Below are 21,306 nucleotides of genomic sequence, written 5' to 3' on the forward strand. Positions count from 1 at the left end.
CAGACTGCGTAGCTCCGGGTGACTCTGCCTGAGCACAGGCCCAGCAGCACGGGCACACAGACTGCGTAGCTCCGGGTGACTCTGTCTGAGCACAGGCCCAGCAGCACGGGCACACAGACTGCGTAGCTCCGGGTGACTCTGCCTGAGCACAGGCCCAGCAGCACGGGCACACAGACTGCGTAGCTCCGGGTGATTCTGTCTGAGCACAGGCCCAGCAGCACGGGCACACAGACTGCGTAGCTCCGGGTGACTCTGTCTGAGCACAGGCCCAGCAGCACGGGCACACAGACTGCGTAGCTCTGGGTGATTCTGTCTGAGCACAGGCCCAGCAGCACGGGCACACAGACTGCGTTGCTCCGGGTGACTCTGTCTGAGCACAGGCCCAGCAGCACGGGCACACAGACTGCGTAGCTCTGGGTGATTCTGTCTGAGCACAGGCCCAGCAGCACGGGCACACAGACTGCGTTGCTCTGGGTGACTCTGCCTGAGCACAGGCCCAGCAGCACGGGCACACAGACTGCGTAGCTCCGGGTGATTCTGTCTGAGCACAGGCCCAGCAGCACGGGCGCACAGACTGCTCTGGGTGACTCTGCCTGAGCACAGGCCCAGCAGCACGGGCACACAGACTGCTCAGGGTGACTCTGTCTGAGCACAGGCCCAGCAGCACGGGCACACAGACTGCGTAGCTCCGGGTGACTCTGTCTGAGCACAGGCCCAGCAGCACGGGCACACAGACTGCGTAGCTCCGGGTGACTCTGCCTGAGCACAGGCCCAGCAGCACGGGCACACAGACTGCGTAGCTCCGGGTGACTCTGCCTGAGCACAGGCCCAGCAGCACGGGCACACAGACTGCGTAGCTCCGGGTGACTCTGCCTGAGCACAGGGCCACCAGCTATCGCTGGGGACACTGGATGAAATGAATGAACCCTGTGAAACCTGCATTTGCGTGAAGGATGTGTGAGAGGTTGTTCACTTGGTCACACACTGCCAGTCTGTGGGAACCAGAGGAGAAGTGCCCCCAGGTCTCAGGAAGGGAGGGGGTGTGCCCTGGAGCTCCGGTCACTTTCTATTTTGAGGACACTGGGTGCCAAGCAAAGACCGTGCTTCCCTCTGTGGGTGTCTGCTGGCCCGCCCAGTTCCAACGTCGCGTCCTTTCCCCAGCATGGTGATTATACTAACCTCACTCTTGCTTTATCTGATTTCTCTAATTCTTCTCCCTCACCATTTTTAAAAAATTGTGTTTAAGATATTTTAGATTATGTTTAAAACAAGGCTGGTATAAATGGATATGTTTTATTCCAGGATTGGGTTTTACTGTGACCAGCATGAAATGTTCCGAAAATATCCACCTCTCCTGACTTTGATTTCCTGGTCACCAAGCGACATTCTGATTGGCAGCGGCTAGGAGATGGGCACCGCGAATACAGGACAAGTGTGCTCCGCCTCAGGAGCTGAGCGGGCCTTAAAGCAGAGGTCCAGCGATTTCTGGTCTGTCCCAGCTCCGTTTCTGGGAGTGGGGATTGTCCTAGAGCTCAGAAGGGAGCTAGCTTCCTGGGCCAGACAGCGCGGGCCACTCCCTTGCTGCTTCTGTGAGAGGGAACCGGTATGGAATGCTTTCCATGGGGGGGGGGGGGGGGGGAGACAAGCGGACAGACGGAGCCAGCAGGAAGGGGGACCGAGGGCCCTAACGGGTGTGCTGTACAAACACGTTTAATCTGGCAGCGGTAGCTGTCGGAGGGAGGGGGGGGGGGCAGAAGAGAGAAGCTCTCGGAGTCTCCGTTTCTTTATTGGTAAATGGAAAGAAGAACATCTCCTCCCTCCTTGTGTGGATTCAATGGGATGATTCCCGTAAACTGTTTAGCACGGCTGCTACATTGTTGCCACTTCTATCACCGCGAAGACCTTAATAACACATTTCAGAGAAAGGGAAGCAGGGACACTGTGCCCGCCGCACCGCGGTCCTCCACTAGGGGGCAGGCGGAGGCCGGACTTCTCCCGAGCAGGAGAAGGAGGCACCAGCTGGGCACGGGGCACGGGTGTGGGGGAGGGGGGCAGACCCTGATGAAATATGTGGCCCCGGGGCCCTAACCGCCTCAGGGAGCTCCACCCCCTGCCTCTTCTTCCCTCCACTTCCACCCTCAATGCCCTGGGGTTCTCGCTGTGCCCGCCCAGGGCCTGTGGGCTTTGCTTCTGCCCATGAGGCTACGAGGCAGGTGGCAGACCCAACCACCCAGGGGGACTTCCACCCAGGGGCCGGCTCGGTGCCTGCCCACCCCGGGAGACAAGTGCGTGAGTGTCACACATACAGCGCAGTTCCCATGCTCCGTGCCCGTCATTCCTTAAAAGAGAATGCTCTCTCATTAGAAGGAACTTCAGCCCTGGCCGGTTGGCTCAGTGGTAGAGCATCGGCCTGGTGTGCCGGAGTCCCGGGTTCGATTCCCAGCCAGGGCACACAGGAGAAGCGCCCATCTGCTTCTCCACCCCCCCTCCTTCCTCTCTGTCTCTCTCTTCCCCTCCCACAGCCAAGGCTCCATTGGAGCAAAAGATGGCCCGGGCGCTGGGGATGGCTCCTCGGCCTCTGCCCCAGGCGCTAGAGTGGCTCTGGTCGTGACAGAGCAACACCCCAGATGGGCACAGCATCGCCCCCTGGTGGGCGTGCCGGGTGGATCCTGGTCGGGCGCATGCGGGAGTCTGTCTGATTGCCTCCCCGTTTCCAGCTTCAGAAAAATACAAAAAAAAAAAAAAAAAAAAAAAAAAAAAAAAAAAAAGAACAAAGGACTTCAGCCATGAAAAAATAAGTTAATGACTCTCAGAGGCCCAGAAAAAAGTGATGTTTCCTCTACTTCAGTGATGTTTCCACCACCTACATCTGATTGCATTGGGAGAGCCGTTTAACGGAGAAACGTCTGTCATTAAAAAACTATCTATAGTCCTGGCTAGTTGGCTCAGTGGTAGAGCGTCAGCCTGGTGTGTAGAAGTCCTGGGTTCGATTCCCAGCCGGGGCACAAAGGCGAAGCGCCCATCTGCTTCTCCACCCCTCCCCCTCTGCTTCCTCTCTGTCTCTCTCTTCCCCTCCCACAGCCAAGGCTCCATTGGAGCAAAGTTGGCCCGGGCACTGAGGATGGCTCTGTGGCCTCCGTCTCAGACACTAGAATGGTTCTGATTGCAGTGGAGCGACAACCAGATGGGCAGAGCATCGCCCCCTGGTGGGCATGCCAGGTGGAGTCTGGCTGGCTGCCTCCCCGCTTCTCACTAAATAAGTAGAAAACAAACAAAAAACGATCTATATGATTAACTTCTCCAATAACCCCCCCCACACACACACACACACACACACACGGGCCCTGACGCCCTCCCCACCGAGGCACCCTCCCCGGACTATCCTTTAACATCTACGGTTCCCTGTCTGCAGGGCGCCCTTCCCTGTTTCTCCTCTCCAGGGGATCTCAGCTCTTCACAATCAAACCAGCCCAGAAAACCACAGCCTTGGGCACCACCACACTCGGCTGGGATAGGACTCAAAGCACTTCGTCTCTGAGGGCAGCCGCCCTTCGGAAACCATGAACTCTTTTGTCCGTAGATAGAGAGAGGTGTCTGGGGTCTGGAGTGGTGAATCCACCCTCTGCAGCACTGAGAACGAAGGGCATCGCTCTTCTGATGGACTCGAGTGTACAAGATGCTACCACTGGGGTGAGCTGGCTGAAGGGTGCAGGTGGCCATCTCTGGGCCGTTTTTGCAATTTTTTTTTTTTTTTTCATTTTTCTGAAGCTGGAAACAGGGAGAGACAGACTCCCGCATGCGCCCGACCGGGATCCACCTGGCACGCCCACCAGGGGCAACGCTCTGCCCACCAGGGGGCGATGCTCTGCCCCTCCGGGGCATCGCCTAGTTGCAACCAGAGCCACTCTAGCGCCTGAGGCAGAGGCCACAGAACCATCCCCAGCGCCCGGGCCATCTTTGCTCCAATGGAGCCTTGGCTGCGGGAGGGGAAGAGAGAGACAGAGAGGAAAGCGCGGCGGAGGGGTGGAGAAGCAAATGGGTGCTTCTCCTGTGTGCCCTGGCCGGGAATCGAACCCGGGTCCTCCACACGCTAGGCCGACGCTCTACCGCTGAGCCAACCGGCCAGGGCCGTTTTTGCAATTTTTTATAAGTCTATTATTATTTCTAAACAAAAGGAGGAGGGGGAGAGGAAGGAGAGGAAGAGGAGAAAGAGGTGGGACATTGAAACTCAGTGCTGTAAACAAGTGTAATAAATGACACAAAGTACGCCCTTCCTAAGGCATGGAGGACATTCCAGGGAAAGGGACCCTCTGCATTTCTGACATTGTCCCCAGCGCTGTTGCGGCTTCCTCCCTTAGTGAACCAGAGCAGTGGACATGGGTGACCACAGTGACCATTGTTTGCCCTGCCACGTGTTCCGTGAGCCCTCCCTTTGGTCAAAGCGTGTTTCCCCAGCAGGAGAGGCTCCGAGTGGTTCTCCTGGCACCAGCCTGCGAGGTCTTGTCACAAATTGTCCCCAGGACCCCGGCAGGGCCACGGCAGCTGGTCGGCGGCTGAGGGAGGAGTTTAGAGCTCAGGATCTTGGTCACTGAAGGCTTGCCAGCATCTGGCACGGTCCGGGAAGATGGAACCGAGGCGGGGATACACACGGAGCCCCGGGGAGTGGAGCGCTGAGTCACTGCAGAGGCCGAACTCCCCAGAGCAGCTGCTCTCTCTTGGGCACAAGCCAAGCGCGAGGGAGGTTGGGGACACATGGGGTTTCCTCGGTCCCCGGGAGCACGGGCTTATTCGCCACCGCGGTAGCCTCCTTGGCTCGAGACTGAGGAAGCCCTGGGTTTCTGCAGCGGTGTGTGAAATCAGAGGGGAGACTAGCAGACGGCCCTGAAATGTACCTGGGTGTCCACTGGAATGGGAGGAGCCACGTTTTAAAAAAAGCCGAGATACCGATCTCGGGATGCTGGGTGAAGACTGTCTACGAACACCAAGAGGCTTGTAAAGTCATGGGAGGTGTCCCTGTTACACATCTGTAAATTTTCCAGGCGGTAGGAATGTTTCAGATGCCACTTAAATAAACAACAACACAGTCTGTATAGATGGTGGCACTTAAACAAACAAACCCAGTATATGTCTTAGGGCTTTATTGTATATAATCTCCTTAATGAGTTTTTTATTTGACTATTTTAAATTTTTACCAAACTTATACATGTGTGTAATTTATTTTACTATCATTATTATTATTTTTTTTAAATGAGACAGACTCTTATATGCACCCCGCCCAGGATCCACCTAGCAACCCCTGTCTGGGGCAGATGCTCCAGTCAACTGAGCTATTTTTAGTACCTGAGGCTGACGCACTCGGACCAACTAAGCTACCTTCAGCACCTGGGGCCCACAAGTCAATCGAGCCACTGGCTGTGGGAGGGGAAGAGGGAGAGAAGAGGGAGGAAGGGAAGAGAAGCAGATGGTCTCTTCTACAGTGTGACCTGACCGGGAATGGAACCTGGGATGTCCATACACTGAGCTGATTCTCTATCTACTGAACCAACTGGTTAGGGCCTTATTTTATTTATTTTTATTTTTTTATTTTTTGAGAGAGATAGGAAGGGAGAGGGAGGAGGGAGATGAGAAGCATCAACTCGCAGTTGCTTCACTTTAATTGCTCATTGATTGCTTCGCATATGTGCCTTGACCCAGGGGCTCCAGCTGAGCCAGTGACCCCTTGCTCAAGCCAGCGACCTTTGGGCTCAAGCCAGTGACCTTTGGGCTCACGCCACAACCTTGGAATCATGTCGATGAACCCACGCTCAAGTCGGTGACCCCCGCCACACTCAAGGTGGCAACCCCAGGGCTTTGAACCAGGGACCTCAGAGTTCCGGGTCGACGCTCTATCCACCGTGCAACCACCATTCAGGCCCCAAACTTACACATGTGTATAATTGTAAAAGGCAGAAGAGTTAGTTGTTCAGGACTTACAACAAAAACCTGTGGTCCCTGGCACCACCTGTCCCAACTCAACTCTCTCCTCCCAGGCACAGACACTTCAGTGCTCGCTTGGTTTTTGTCTTCCTGTTTTTAAGTAACAAGTGGTATCGGTCAGGGTTCAGTTCAGGAAATAGGGATTGTTCCAGGTCTATTAAACAAGAGGGGCTTTTACAGAGGGTTTTAGGGGCTTCTGAAATCTTCAGCAGGGCGGGAGGGGCAGGGTCTCGGCCGGGCCCTTTGGAATGACAGGCAGAACAAGGTGGCACTGCGAGGCTTCCCTTCGAGGGTTTGTCTGTACAGTTATCACTACTCTGGCTCCGAGTTCTCCCTCTCCGTTCAAACACGTGATAACTAATTTTGTCTTTTTCTTGGACCTACCCTTCTGCAAGCAGGTAGAGAAAGACTCCCAGGGTTTAGGGCGCAAACTCCTGCTTCAGTCTGGAGCTGTCGGCCCCGCCCTCTCTTGCAAACCTGCCTCCTGGGATGTCCCAGCATCATCCTCGCTTCCCATGCACCTCACTCTTTGGAGAATCTTTTATCTTCTTTTTTACTTTTTATTTATTTTATTATTTTTCTTAAGTGGGAAGCGGGGAGGCAGAGAGACACACTCCTGCATGTGCCCCGAGCGGGGATCTACCTGGTAAGCCCACTAGGGGGCGATGCTCTGCCCATCTGGGGACGTTGCTCAGCAACCAAGCTATTTTATAGCAACTGAGGTGAGGCCATGGAGCCACCCTCAGTGCCTGGGGCCAAGTTGCTCCAACCGAGCCATGGCCATGGCAGGAGAAGAGAGATATAGAGAGAAAGAAGGGAAGGGTGGAGAAGCAGATGGTCACTTCTCTTGTGTGCCCTGACCGGGAATTGAACCCGGGACATCCACACCCTGGGCCGATGTTCTACCGCTGAACCAGCTGGCCAGGGCTGAGAATCTTACGTCTTGATCTTTCTTGTTCCCCTCACTTTGGTGGAACAGGTATACCAGTAACTCCCCGAGGAGGGGGGCAAGGGAGAGAAATTGTTGAGACTTTGTCAAAAATGCCTTCATTCTACTGTTACATCCGATTAATGCTTTTCTGCTGAAGATAGAGTTATTTCTAAGTGGCCAAATTCACGCCTACATTTTGATAGCATTGCCCCACTGTCTCTGGCTTCCAGCATCACTGTTGCAAATCCTGTATCATCTGAGCTCAGTCTTTTATTTCTATTTTAAAAAGATGTTTAGTGATTGATTTTAGAGGGAAGAGAGAGAGGGAAGAGCGTGGGGAGGAGCGGGAAGCAACTCATAGTCGCTGCTTCTTCCATGAGCCTGGACCAGGCAAGCCCAGGTTTCAGACCAGTGAACCGAGCACTCCAGGTCGACGCTCTGTCCACTGAGTCACCACAGCTCTGTCCACTGAGTCACCACAGCTCAGGCAGAGTCTTGATTTTTTTTTTTTTTTTTTTTACGGGATCTGCTTTTTCTCTTAACTAATTTTAGATTTTTTTCCTCTTTGTCCATAATATTTTTAAAACTCATGACAACACACCTTGAGCCTCGTTTGGGTACACACTCCCTGCTCCCTCTCCATCTGGAATCTTACGTCTCTCACTGCTGGGAAACTTCTTGAGTTATTTCTTTGATGACTTTCTCCCTTCTCTCTTATTCTTTGCTTCTTTTTTGGAGAGCCCTTCAACTTTAAACACTTTTGTTGAAATTTTTGTGTTGGAAATCCTATTTTAAATTAAGACGACACTTTTTTAGTTCTCTAGATGTTCATTTTTTTTTATAGTCTCTTATTCTTTTTTTCACAGAGACAATATTTTTTATTAGTTTACTAAATTTCTTTGAAGTTTCTTAATTCTTGTGTTTCCACCCGCAGGGTTTCGGGTTAGTGGTGGCTTTTGTCTGACGGTGAAGTTATCAACTCCAAGTCCACGCCCTCTCGGTGCAGCGCGCGCCATCCTAGGATTGGCCAGTAGAGGGCACTGGAGGGGCGTCGCTGGAGAAAGGGACTTTTTCTGGTTAGATTAGAAGGAGCTGCAGCTTTTGATTCTTGCGGGGGCGGGGACAACCCTGGCCTCAGCCACGTGCTGGGAGGACGCAGTCCCTCAGCGAGCTGGTGCCCACCGGGCACCGCGTGCCCCAGGCCTGGCATGGCGTGAGTGCGCTCCACCGCGCGGTGGGCTGACTGTTTCTCCAGGCGACCCGCGTGCAGCGTCCCATCCGGGGAAAGGAAAAGCTCCCTAGGTTGTCTTTTATACAAAGTGGAACCACGCATTGAGATCTAAAAAGTCAAAGGGGACCCTGAGGTGTCGCTGGGGCAGAGAGTTCAAGAGTCAGCCACGCAGGGAAGGCAGTGATGGCCCTGGCTGGTCAGCTCAGTGGATAGAGAGTCAGCCCAGTATGCAGATGTCCGGGGTTGGAAACCCCGTGCAGGGCACATAGGAGAAGCGACCATCTGCTTCTCTTCCCCTCCCTTTCCCCCTTCTGTCTCTCCTCCCCTTTGCTAGATTGGTTCCAGCATGAGCCTCAGGCGCTAAAAATAGCTTGGTTGATTCAAGCATACCCCCAGATGGGGTGGCGGGGTGGATCCCAGTAGGGGTGTATGCGGAACTGCACTACTAGCTCCTGTCCTCTCACTTAAAAAATAATCGGCTACTTCTTGTTTTATCAGTGACCAAGCAGGACAGATGATATCATCACCCACTAAATAAGTGGACAGACTGAGACCGAGAGAGATGACACATTGTATCAAAGGGAAGAACAGACTAGAACTCAGCTCTTCTGATTTCCCTCGTGGTATCTGTTTTCTTTTCTGGTATCTGTTTGCCTTCTGGAAATCATCCACCGTCATAGAAATCACTGACTCACCGAAGGTGAGTGCGGCCGAGATCATCAGAAACCCCACATCGCCAGGACAAACGCCCTGCAAAGGCAGGGCACCCACTCACCAGGCCGATCCCAGCACCGCCGCTGAATACACGTGCGTAGAAGGAATGCTCGCGGATGAAGGGACGGTGAAGCCGGCTGTTTATGCGAGGAGGCAAAGCTCCCGCCGTGACTCAGCCAGAGTCACTTAGTGTGTTTTATGGGTTACAAGGCACAGAGTCATTCTTACACTTGACACCTGTCCAACCGGAATGCCACTTACAGTGAACCCTGTGCCACAATTTATTGAATAATTGTGTTTTTATTTATTTATTTTATTTATTCATTTTAGAGAGAAGAGAGGGAGGGGGAGAGAGAGAGGAGAGAGAGACAGGGGGGAGGAGCTGAAAGCATCAACTCCCATATGTGCCTTGACCAGGCAAGCCCAGGGTTTTGAACCGGCGACCCCAGCATTTCCAGGTCGACGCTTTATCCACTGCGCCACCACAGGTCAGGCGAATAATTGTGTTTTTGTTCTCGGCGGTGAATGAAATTAATGGCGTGTCTTCCAGCAAGTGGAGTCTAAGAACCAGTGAAAAACGGTAGCTGTCTGTGGACTTACACTGTCTCAGTGCCCAGCAAACGCAGGATGAGGAGGGAGCGGGGGTGCGTCACTCTGAGATGTGATGCGGGGGGGACTTTCCCTGGGGCACTCAGAAGTGGGCGACCAATTTCCAGGACAGGTGCCTGCCTCCCGCAGGGCCGCTGCCGGGCCACTGCCACTAGAGGGCGCGTCAAGACGCTGTATCCGGAAGATGCTGCAGCCTGGGAGCCCTTCTCTGGTCCGGGTCCTTTGTTGCCATGGATACTGTTTCTATGGTTGCTGGGACTCCTGTGTGTGTGTGTGTGTGTGTGTGTGTGTGTGTGTGTGTGTGTGTGTGTGACTGTCCTTACATCCCCGCCTCACTCATGATCTCCTTTCACACGTTGAATATATATTCCGATTAATATATATTCACGCCAGTTTAACAATTTGACCATAAGCCAGTTATTGTTTCTAATGGCCAGTTTTCATCCACTGTAATGTTGATGGTATTCGTGTGACTTTACTAGTGAGTTCTGCTTTTTAAAACACGTGCCGGCTGTGGCCCAGCGGCCAGCAGGGCGTTAGACCCCAGCTGCTCCCTTCACAAACAGTGTGTGTCCACGGCTAGCAGTGACCGCCCGCAGCCACGAGCAAGACGGTCCGTGTGGCCTCCGCAGGAGAGGAACCGGCCTCTGCTCGGGCGGACCCGGCGCTCGCCTTGCCTGCGGCCCGGCCTGCATAAGTCACATCACTGCTGGGAAGTGTCACCAGGAAAGCTCCTTTTTTTTTTTTTTTTTTTTTTTTTAAGGTTCCCGAGGAGGGTGTGACACTGCGCGGAGGTATTGCACAACTTTCGGGCCCATTAGCTTCTGCCGGGCACCCTGAGGGCAGAAGCGGTTCCTGTGGGTGTCCCCTGCGTCCTCCGAGCCACACACGGCAACCGGCACGTGTGTCCCCAGGACAGACCTGAGGGCAGCTACATGCGTCACCGCGCGCCACCTCTCCCGTGTGCAGAGCGCAGGAGCGGGACAGCTCTCGGGGGAGAGAAAACCCCAAGGGCCTCGAGGCCACCGTGAATAAGCAGCGGGGTCCTGAGCTGGACAGGAGTCAGCGCCGGGGTCCAGTCTGCAGGGCCTTCCCAGGGTGTGGCCCGAGATGCCGCCACTATCCCCTCAACGCAAATACGCCGCTCACGAAAATGAGGGGACCAGGGACCTGCAGGCCCTCCAGGACTCAGCCTTGTGTCTGGCGCGTTTTCACCAAGGAGATCAGAGTTGGTTTTGCATCTCATTTGCATAATCGAACAACTTTCTTTGACTTGTTTGCTTTTCTGATGTTCTTGTTTAATAATAAAAAAAATCAAATGCTTCTCTTTTAAATTTTTATCGCTGCATATTCATCTTGGAATGTCCCCTCGTGTTTGTGAGCAGGAGAGTGTGCCGATGTCCCCTCGTGTTTGTGAGCAGGAGAGTGTGCCGATGTCCCCTCGTGTTTGTGAGCAGGAGAGTGTGCCGATGTCCCCTCGTGTTTGTGAGCAGGAGAGTGTGCCGATGTCCCCTCGTGTTTGTGAGCAGGAGAGTGTGCCACGGGAGCCAAACCGGGCGCGCGTTTCCTGCCGCCCCCGCACACGCGGAGGGGGTCTGACCCGGGTCTGTGTCTGAGCTCATCTTCGGACTGGACTGGGCGCCCAGGAATGGGGACCGCGTCTGGTTTCACAGATGAAAGGCGAGACCCAAGGGCCGGTCGGTCGTGGGCAGCTGGGAGGGGCGGGTTCTCACACCGGTGAGGAGCTTTGTGAGGGGAGTGCTGAGCGGTTGTTCCTCACTCGGGACTCAGCTCTGAGGAGGTGAAACGTCAGTGATCCTGGAGCCAGAAGGCCTGAGCGTAACGGGACCCCCTCCTGCTCCCACTGCCCTGACCGGTCATGTGGTTTGGGGCAGTTCATGTATCTTCTCCAAGCCTCAGTCTTTGCACTTTTTTTTTTCTTTTTCTTTATTAAGTGAGAGGTGTCGAAGGAGAGATACAGACTCCTGCATGCGCCCCTACCAGGATCCACCTGGTAAGCCCCAGGGCTCTATCCATCTGGGGCGACTGCTCTGTTGTTCGGCAACCAAGCTATCTTAGCATCTGAGGGGAAGACCATGGAGCCATCTTCAGTGCCAAGGGCCAACTTGCTCGAACCAATCGAGCCTTGGCTGTGGGAGAAGAGAGAGAGAGAGAGAGAGAGAGAGAGAGAGAAGGGGGAGAGAGAGGGAGAGGGGTGGATAAGCAGATGGTTGCTTCTTCTGTGTGCCCTGACCGGGAGTCAAACCAGGACACCCACATGCTGGGGCCCACGCTCTAACACTGAGCCAACTGGCCAAGGTCTTTTGCATTCCTAAGACGGGGTGATTTTCCTACCTCACAGAGCTCACGTAAGGATCCAAAGAGACACCGTGTGTAAAAAAATGCCGAGTGTGCCCAGAACTGAGTCAGAATCCCGGGTCCATCACCCCTGCCCCCACGGGAAGCTCCCTCGTGTCTCGTGAGCTGAGGGAGGCCCCTCCTCTGGCTTCACCCCGACGCTCAGCTCCATCAGAGCACTGAGCACTCCACCCTCGAGGGCAAGGCAGCGTCGTCCGCCTCTGCTAGTCTGCCATCCTGTTCTCAAAAGAACACCCAGCTCATACAGAACCCTCGTTAGAGGAATCTTCATTTCTTTGTATTCCCAAACAAGACCCAAACTGAGGAAATGGCACCGGAAGAAAGCATGAATTCATTTATTCCAAAAAAATGCATTTCATCAGATGTAAGATGGCACTGAGTTTGAGATGCACCGTGGAGAATGGAGAAGTGCAGCCCACAGAACTGCAGCTGCCTGTGACACCAGGGCCAGACGATCTCCACGTTAGACTCCATTTAAACTGGGACAGGGTCTTGGCTGGTGGGCTCAGTGGATAGAGCATCAGCCAGGCGTGTGGACGTCCCAGGTTCAATCCCCGTTCAGGGCACACAGGAGAAGCGTCCATCTGATTCTCTCCCCATCCTCTGTCCCTTCTCTCCCTCTTCCCCTCCCGCAGCCAGTGGCTCCGTTGGTTTGAGCATTGGCCCCCAGCACTGAGGATAGCTCGGTTGATCCGAGCATCGGCCCCAGACAGGGGCTGCTGGGTGAATCCAGTTGGGGCACATGCAGGAGTCTGTCTCTCTGCCTCCCCTCCTCTCACTTAACCTATGAAATAAAAAGGCCCGTGAGGTAATGGGGGGAGTGCACAGCTTCCCACCAGTGAGCAGTGACCCCCGCATGCCGACCCCCTGCCTGTCTCCCTCAGGACCCCTCCTCTCCGGGCGCCGAGGTCTAGTGGGAGGAGTCAGCGCACAGACGGGTCAGGACGTGAATGAAGGTAAGCTCAGCTGCCATCAGCCCCCAACGGGGCGTTACTATGGTGACGTCCAGAGACTGAGAGCCGTTCTGGTTACGGCACTGGACAGGGGCCAAGACTAGAGGTAAAGCTATGTGTTTACTGTCTGGACAGCGGGGGCCCAGTCCACAGCGCGCCCACCTGCGGTGCTGAGGTCGCCAGTTCGAGGCTCTCCCGGTCAGGGCACATAGGACAAGCAATCAATGAACAACTGAAGTGAAGCAGCTAAGAGTCAATGCTCCTTGTGTCGCCCCCCCCCCATAAAAATCTTTAAAAATAAAAAAACAACGGCGTGTTTACCAAGGTGTGGAACAGTGTCTCTGCGGGCAGAGTGTTGAATCACTGTTGTAAAGACAGGGGCCTGGGCCAGCAGGGACCTTGGCGAGCGCTTTCGCGATGAGTGACGCACCCAGACAGGCGTAAGTCCCGTCCAGGCACGATCCGGGCCGGGGTGCTGGCCCCGCCTCCTCAGTCCGCGCGGTGTGCTATCGACGTGGGCGTGGGCCCCTCGGGGTCACCGGGATTTCCTCCCGCCCCGTCACAGGCCCCGCAGAAATCCTTCACAGGCCGGACTTCACACAGAAAACAGGAGGATTAGCTGAGTGGGGTGGACTCACACATTGGGTGAGCTGGCACGCATGGGCAGTGACACACATGACAGGTGTCACAACGAGGAAGAGCAGACGGTGGCTTGAGAGTCAACTACCAGATCTTGTAGTTCAAGGTCCCAGGAGTGGTTAGAGAGGTATTTCCCTTGTTCTTTAAAGCTTCACTTCTTTTATTCTTCTGGATGTTTCTACAGCATCTTTGCCTTGTCCTTTTTTTACCTCCACACCCCCCCCCAGAGGTCATGGCTGTGGGTCCCCGAATGCCGGGCCATGCCCCCTTCCCAACAGCACCCTGCACAGGTGGCTCGCTGTGGAGGAGAAGTCTGCACGGTGACACCAGAGGGTGACTCAGCCACGCCCTTGAGCTTCTGGCAGGACTGCCGACCCAAAGGGACATGGGTGTGTCGGGGTCATCCGTGCGAGCCAGCTGGCTCTCAGAGTGTCCCTTACGCCTCTAGCCTGTGCACGACTCCGAGATCTTTGGAGAGCAGCAGCAAAGGACTGACGCTGGGTCTCTCTCCAGTCTGTCAGCCGCAGGAAATTAATTTAATTAGCAGGTTTGATGTTATAGCTGCGATGAAGCTGCATATTGGTGCTGGGAAATGGCTTAACTGGATGACTGGTATCAGAGTTGTTGGCCATAATGTTACACCTCTCATCTGCTCGGAATAAGGAGCTATATTCCAAAATGGGTCTTGTTCAAACTTCACAGGACTCAGCAGCAATTCATGACCTGACAAGGTTGTATCTGCCACCTCTGTCTTCACAGATGTCTAATCAAACAGAACTCTGGATCTCAAAAAAAAAAGAAGAAGAAGGTTTGATGTTTCGTGCCTGCGAACGTTTCTGGGCTGAGAGCCAGGTGGGCTCTGACGCTCACAGACACGTCACGGCCTCTGCCATCGCTCGCGGTCACCTGGGAGCAGGAGCCGCAGCGCACAGACTCCTGGTGGGTCCTGGGGCTTCTGGGCTCTTACTGCTCCCGCAGTGAGCCCGGGGCGCACCAGCCGGGGGCGTGCCAGACCACCCCACCGCCCCCTGCGAGGCCAGGGCACCTCTGGAAGCCCCTTCTCGCACCAGAGTGACGCCCCCCTCCCAACACCAGCCTACTGCAGGGGCAGACTTGTGTACAGGCTGACCTGACTTTTCTTGACCGCACGTGACCTGAGGGGTTCTTCCCTGTCACTCCTCTTTCCTGCAACGAACTTGACGTCCCTGCTCACACAGGGTGTGGAACCACAACTCTACTGGAAGTTGTTCTGTTGTGGGTCCCCCAACCCCTCCCCCCACACCACCACCACTGTGCTAGGTCACATACTCCTCACGGCAGCTGTGACTCTCCAAACGAGGCCAGTGGGTGTATTCTCAGTGCTCCATCATGTCCACATGATGGCTTACAAACATGTCATGAGCCCTGGCCAGTTGGCTCAGCGGTAGAGCGTCAGCCCAGCATGTGGAAGTCCCAGGTTCGATTCCCAGCCAGGGCACACAGGAGAAGCGCTTATCTGCTTCTCCACCCTTTCCTCTCTCCTTTCTCTCTATCTCTTTCTTCCCTCCCGCAGCCAAGGCTTGATTGGTTTGACTGCCTGGGCCAGGTGCTGAGGATGGCTCTGTAGAGCCTCCACCTCAGGTGCTAAAAATAGCTCGGTTGCGACCATGGCCCCAGAAGGGCAGAGCATTGGCCCCAGATGGGGGTTGCCAGGTGGATCCCAATTGGGGCGTATGTGGGACTCTGTCTATCTATCTCCCCTCCTCTCACTTGGAAAAGAAGAAGAAGAAAAAAGAGTATAATGCATCACATAAAAATACTGCTGCTGTTTCCAACTTTATTGAGACCAGAAGAGCTATGAGGAGTTTGTATTTTATTTTCCAATTTATACATATTGAGCTAATATAATAATAACTTAAGCCAACACTGAAAGTTCTCAAATCTTTTTTTCTATAAAAGTGTATCACTTAATTTTGAGAAATGTTGGCATGTCTCAAAAATAAATAACTAATAATTATTTATTAAATAAGTACTGATGGAATTAATAATAATATTTCTTTAATCCCGTTCTTTCACCTTAAAGATTAGAAAAGAGGGTCTGAGAAGGTCAGGGCACCCAGCGAGCTGGTGAGACCGGCCCCTGAGCACCCTGACTTCCAGGTGCGCCCTGCCCTCGCCGACAGGCCGGACAGACAGATCACTGTCATATCACGAAGTAGTGGCATGCCTGTCTTGAGCATCGTCTGATGAGCAATTTGTCTTTTTTTTGTTTTCAACATAGAAAATACCAAAAGTAAACAGTGCTCTAAAACAAACAAATAAAAGAAAATGTTTCATTGCCGCCCCGCCCCCGCCCCCCCCTCCTTGGGGGTCATCACCTCGCTCCCTATCAGTGGAGCCTTTCGAGTCTCATTCAACTTGTCATCACAATACTTGGAGGACAACAGGCTCCGTGTACACTTTGGAAACACAGATTAAGCTGCATTCTAGCATTTTAAACTCATTAGCCTGGGTTTCTGACTCTACAGCATCATGTGATCATGCCCTCATCGCACGATGGTGGTGGCGCCCCCCCCAACAGCCCTCAGATGTCTGTGCTCTCGGCTGTCTGTCCTGAATGGCTCGTGGCTGTCTGTTCTGAACGGCTCAAGGGGCTGCAGTGCTGGGCCACCTGGCCCGCCCTTGGCTCTAGCCGTCCCAGGCAGCACTTCCAGGCCTGGCCGTGAAAGAACTCTTCTTCCCAGGACTCCCAGAGGCAGGGGCGTCCTCCGGGTCAGAGGTCAGGCCAGGACGTGATGTCCCTCGTGCAGCACGGGGTTGAGAAGGCACTCGGTGACTCACTGCGCTGGCCTGTCCCTGCCACCGTGTGTGAGAAGGCACTCAGTACATACTTGTCGAATGACCGGTTGGTGTATGTGTGGCCAGCTCCGGCGGCCCAGGCTGTGGGTGGGACCTGGGTGTGGCCCTCTCGAGGGACCGGGAAGCTGTGTTCTTCAGGGAGACAGACTGAGATGGACAGACAGAAAGGCCTCGAGTGCTTGGCCCTCGTTAGGCACTTGAATACGTATTTTGTTAACTGAATGGGTTTAGGTGTGTGACCTGCCCAGGAACAGACAGACATTTGCGTTACTCCTGAGGTCAGGTGGACACCTCTTCCAGACGAGCTGTCTGTGTCTTCTCCGACTCGTTTGGACGACTCACCCTGCTAGGTCGGCAAAGGCAGTTTTCCTGAGGAAGTCACCACGACCAGATGGGACGAGGAGGCACTCAGAGCAGACGGGCATCCTTCTGAGTGTCCCTCACCCGGTGGCCCCTGGGCCCCAGGCTGGGGAGGGACCCAAAGCCGGCGGACGCTTGCTTCAGGGTCCTGCGGAGGCTGCCGCGGGTCTGGTCTGCCCGAGAACCGCGTGGAGTCCCCGCCGGGATGCTCTGTCCCCTGCGCAGAGGGCCGCGCAGGGCGTGATGAACGCCCTGGGGGGTGGGGTGGATGAAAGGGCCGTGGTTTCCTGGGGAGGAAGACAGCGGTTTGGTTTTAAGTCTCAGTTCTGCTCTTAAACCGGGAGGTTTACGATTTGTCGGGATCAGCCCAGGCTGGTCTCGAGGACGGTCCTACGTCACTTTGTCTCCAGGTCCTCACACTGCTCGGGAGACACCGTCTCCAGGCACGTTGCAGTTGTGTAGGGAAAATAGACATTTTTTGACAAGTGGAACTGGGGGAAGGGATGAAAATATAGATAACTCTTATTAAAAATTTTTTTCTATTGATTTGAGAGAGAGAGAAAGAGAGAGAGAGAGAGAGAGAGAAGCATGAACTCACTCTTCCTCTTAGTGGCTCCAGTTCGCTGTGCCCTCACCGGTTGCCTCTCAGACGTGCCCTGACCAGGGATCGAACCCAAGACCTCGGCCCACCCAGACGACGCTCTATCCACTGAGCAACCTGGCCAGGGCCTTTCCTTATGTTTAAATTGAATCTGCTGGGTGACCACCGGTTAATAAAATTATTTAGGTGCCAGGTGTACAATTCTGTCACACGGCGTCTGTATATGACATCACGGGTCCACCACCCAAGTCCCGTCTCCCCCCATCACCACTTCTTCCCCGGGGATAATTTATCACCTTCTTCCACCCCTCCCCACCCCCTTCCCTCTGGCGAACGCCATCCCGTTGTCTGCGTCTCTGAGGGTTTTGTATTTTTCTTTTCTTAATCCCTTCACCATTTCAGATCATTTTCCCTTTTAAAACTATTTGGTTAGATATTTGTAAGTTAAAGAGCCAGCGAGGTCGGGGACACTGATGTCCTCCCACGTCCTGGACCCCTGAGCCCTTTGATCCGGCTCCTGGTTTTAGTCCCTACACGGACTGAGGTGCCCTCTCCGGTGACAGAGCAGTCAAGGAGGGACTCCCGCCTGGGGACACTGTGCCCGGCTCCTGAGTGTCGGGTCCACGGAGGCCCTCTGTGCCCTTCTCTCTTGTCATCCTTCCTCCAGTGTGCTCTTTCCGTGCGGTGACCTGAGTGGAATTAAACATGGACAGCTCTGCTGAATAAGGCGTTCCTTTTGGCTTACTCACCCTAACAGACTGACTGACCCCAAGCTGAGGGCTGGCCTCTTGGGGCGGAGCTCAGTGCCCGGTGACACTGATGGGTGACAAGAACTAACGAGGCTTCAACACCCTGCATGAGCTGGCTAATCACGGAAGCCGCCCCTTGCAAAGGTTCCAACGTGCGTTTAATCCTTAGGCCACGGCAACCAGTGGACCAGCCCTTCCCCGTCGAACAGAGGTCAGAGGTTGAGGGCCAGGGTTTCAGACCGGAAGTCAGCCAGAGGGAGCCACGGGGCTGGCTCTGGGTCTTCGTGTCTGCCTCCTCTGTGACAGTGGGCCCCTCAGACGCAGGAGAGGACCCAGCATGCCGCTCTGCGGGCTGGTGCCAGCTCTCTCCGGGACACGGCAGCCGCGCCCTTAGAAACCCACCCCGTCCTGGTTTTAAAACATCTTCTGCAGAATTCCTGGGTGGGTCGTGATTAGTACAAAATAGTACATTTCTGATATGAATGGACCATGAAAAATGTTTCCATGTCTTCCTCTCCTCTTATGTCCCAATTCCTCGTCTTCTCAGGAAAAATTCCGATTGTGAATCTATCTTTACCTGATGATTTATGTGTACTCTGGCTCTCCCTATGTCTGTTATCCTTGTGGGTGTTTTTTGTTTTTAATTTATCTTATAGATTTTAGAGAGAGGGAAGGAGAGAGAAAGAGGTGGAAACATTGACCTGTTTCTGTAAGTGTCCTGACCGGGTCAGAACCAGCAAACTGCCTCTCGGGACGACGTTGCAACCAGCCACTGGCCAGGGCAGTGCTGGTGTTTTTATGTCCCTCTTTCTGTCCACTTTGTCTCTCTGCGCGCTTCCTCTCCCCCGTTCTTCTCTGCTCCCTGTCTCTTACCCCCCCGCCCCTGAGTTCTGTCCTCCCTGTTTCTGGCACGTTCTCCTCTCTTCTCTCCTCCTCTGTCCCTCCTCCTCTGTCTCTCCTCCTCTGTCTCTCCTCCTCTGTCTCTCCTCCTCTGTCTCTCCTCCTCTGTCTCTCCTCCTCTGTCTCTCCTCCTCTGTCTCTCCTCCTCTCTTCTCTCCTCCTCTGTCTCCTCCTCTGTCTCTCCTCCTCTGTCTCTCCTCCTCTGTCTCCTCCTCTGTCTCTCCTCCTCTGTCTCTCCTCCTCTGTCTCTCCTCCTCTCTTCTCTCCTCCTCTGTCTCTCCTCTGTCTCTCCTCCTCTGTCTCTCCTCCTCTGTCTCTCCTCCTCTGTCTCTCCTCTCTTCTCTCCTCCTCTGTCTCTCCTCCTCTGTCTCTCCTCCTCTGTCTCTCCTCCTCTGTCTCTCCTCTCTTCTCTCCTCCTCTGTCTCTCCTCCTCTGTCTCTCCTCCTCTGTCTCTCCTCCTCTCTTCTCTCCTCCTCTGTCTCTCCTCCTGTCTCTCCTCCTCTGTCTCTCCTCCTCTGTCTCTCCTCTGTCTCTCCTCCTCTGTCTCTCCTCCTCTGTCTCTCCTCCTCTGTCTCCTCCTCTGTCTCTCCTCCTCTGTCTCTCCTCTCTTCTCTCCTCCTCTGTCTCTCCTCCTCTGTCTCTCCTCTCTTCTCTCCTCCTCTGTCTCTCCTCCTCTGTCTCTCCTCTCTTCTCTCCTCCTCTGTCTCTCCTCCTCTGTCTCTCCTCCTCTGTCTCTCCTCCTCTGTCTCTCCTCCTCTGTCTCTCCTCTGTCTCTCCTCCTCTGTCCCTCCTCCTCTGTCTCTCCTCCTCTGTCTCTCCTCCTCTGTCTCTCCTCCTCTGTCTCTCCTCTGTCTCTCCTCCTCTGTCCCTCCTCCTCTGTCTCTCCTCTGTCTCTCCTCCTCTGTCTCTCCTCCTCTGTCTCTCCTCCTCTGTCTCCTCCTCTGTCTCTCCTCCTCTGTCCCTCCTCCTCTGTCTCTCCTCCTCTGTCTCTCCTCTCTTCTCTCCTCCTCTGTCTCTCCTCCTCTGTCTCTCCTCCTCTGTCTCTCCTCCTCTGTCTCTCCTCTCTTCTCTCCTCCTCTGTCTCTCCTCCTCTGTCTCTCCTCTCTTCTCTCCTCCTCTGTCTCTCCTCCTCTGTCTCTCCTCTGTCTCTCCTCCTCTGTCTCTCCTCCTCTGTCTCTCCTCCTCTGTCTCTCCTCTGTCTCTCCTCCTCTGTCCCTCCTCCTCTGTCTCTCCTCCTCTGTCTCTCCTCCTCTGTCTCTCCTCCTCTGTCTCTCCTCTGTCTCTCCTCCTCTGTCCCTCCTCCTCTGTCTCTCCTCTGTCTCTCCTCCTCTGTCTCTCCTCCTCTGTCTCTCCTCCTCTGTCTCCTCCTCTCTCTCCTCCTCTGTCCCTCCTCCTCTGTCTCTCCTCCTCTGTCTCTCCTCTCTTCTCTCCTCCTCTGTCTCTCCTCCTCTGTCTCTCCTCCTCTGTCCCTCCTCCTCTGTCTCTCCTCCTCTGTCTCTCCTCTCTTCTCTCCTCCTCTGTCTCTCCTCCTCTGTCTCTCCTCCTCTGTCTCCTCCTCTGTCTCTCCTCCTCTGTCTCTCCTCCTCTGTCTCCTCCTCTGTCTCTCCTCCTCTGTCTCTCCTCCTCTGTCTCTCCTCCTCTGTCTCTCCTCTGTCTCACCTCCTCTGTCTCTCCTGCTCTGTCTCTCCTCCTCTGTCTCTCCTCCTCTGTCTCCTCCTCTGTCCCTCCTCCTCTGTCTCTCCTCCTCTGTCTCTCCTCCTCTGTCTCCTCCTCTGTCTCTCCTCCTCTGTCTCTCCTCCTCTGTCTCTCCTCTGTCTCTCCTCCTCTGTCTCCTCCTCTGTCTCTCCTCCTCTGTCTCCTCCTCTGTCTCTCCTCCTCTGTCTCTCCTCCTCTGTCTCTCCTCTGTCTCTCCTCCTCTGTCCCTCCTCCTCTGTCTCTCCTCCTCTGTCTCTCCTCCTCTGTCTCTCCTCCTCTGTCTCTCCTCTGTCTCTCCTCCTCTGTCCCTCCTCCTCTGTCTCTCCTCTGTCTCTCCTCTGTCTCTCCTCCTCTGTCTCCTCCTCTGTCTCTCCTCCTCTGTCTCTCCTCCTCTGTCTCCTCCTCTGTCTCTCCTCCTCTGTCTCTCCTCCTCTGTCTCTCCTCTGTCTCTCCTCCTCTGTCTCTCCTCCTCTGTCTCTCCTCTGTCTCTCCTCCTCTGTCTCCTCCTCTGTCTCTCCTCCTCTGTCTCTCCTCCTCTGTCTCCTCCTCTGTCTCTCCTCCTCTGTCTCTCCTCCTCTGTCTCTCCTCCTCTGTCTCCTCCTCTGTCTCTCCTCTGTCTCTCCTCCTCTGTCACTCCTCCTCTGTCTCCTCCTCTGTCTCTCCTCCTCTGTCTCTCCTCCTCTGTCTCTCCTCTGTCTCTCCTCCTCTGTCTCCTCTTCTGTCTCTCCTCC

At 54.6% G+C, this 21,306-nt stretch overlaps 1 non-coding gene across 1 annotated transcript; it reads right to left on the reverse strand.

Moving 5' to 3' along the window:
- Positions 1 to 6,828: 6,828 nt before the first annotated feature.
- On the reverse strand, positions 6,829 to 6,904 carry TRNAP-AGG (transfer RNA proline (anticodon AGG)). Its single transcript has one exon. It is a non-coding gene; the product is annotated as a tRNA-Pro (tRNA).
- Positions 6,905 to 21,306: the final 14,402 nt, after the last annotated feature.

The sequence above is a fragment of the Saccopteryx bilineata genome, chromosome 1, assembly GCF_036850765.1.
Source record: "Saccopteryx bilineata isolate mSacBil1 chromosome 1, mSacBil1_pri_phased_curated, whole genome shotgun sequence".
Classification (NCBI taxonomy): Eukaryota; Metazoa; Chordata; class Mammalia; order Chiroptera; family Emballonuridae; genus Saccopteryx; species Saccopteryx bilineata.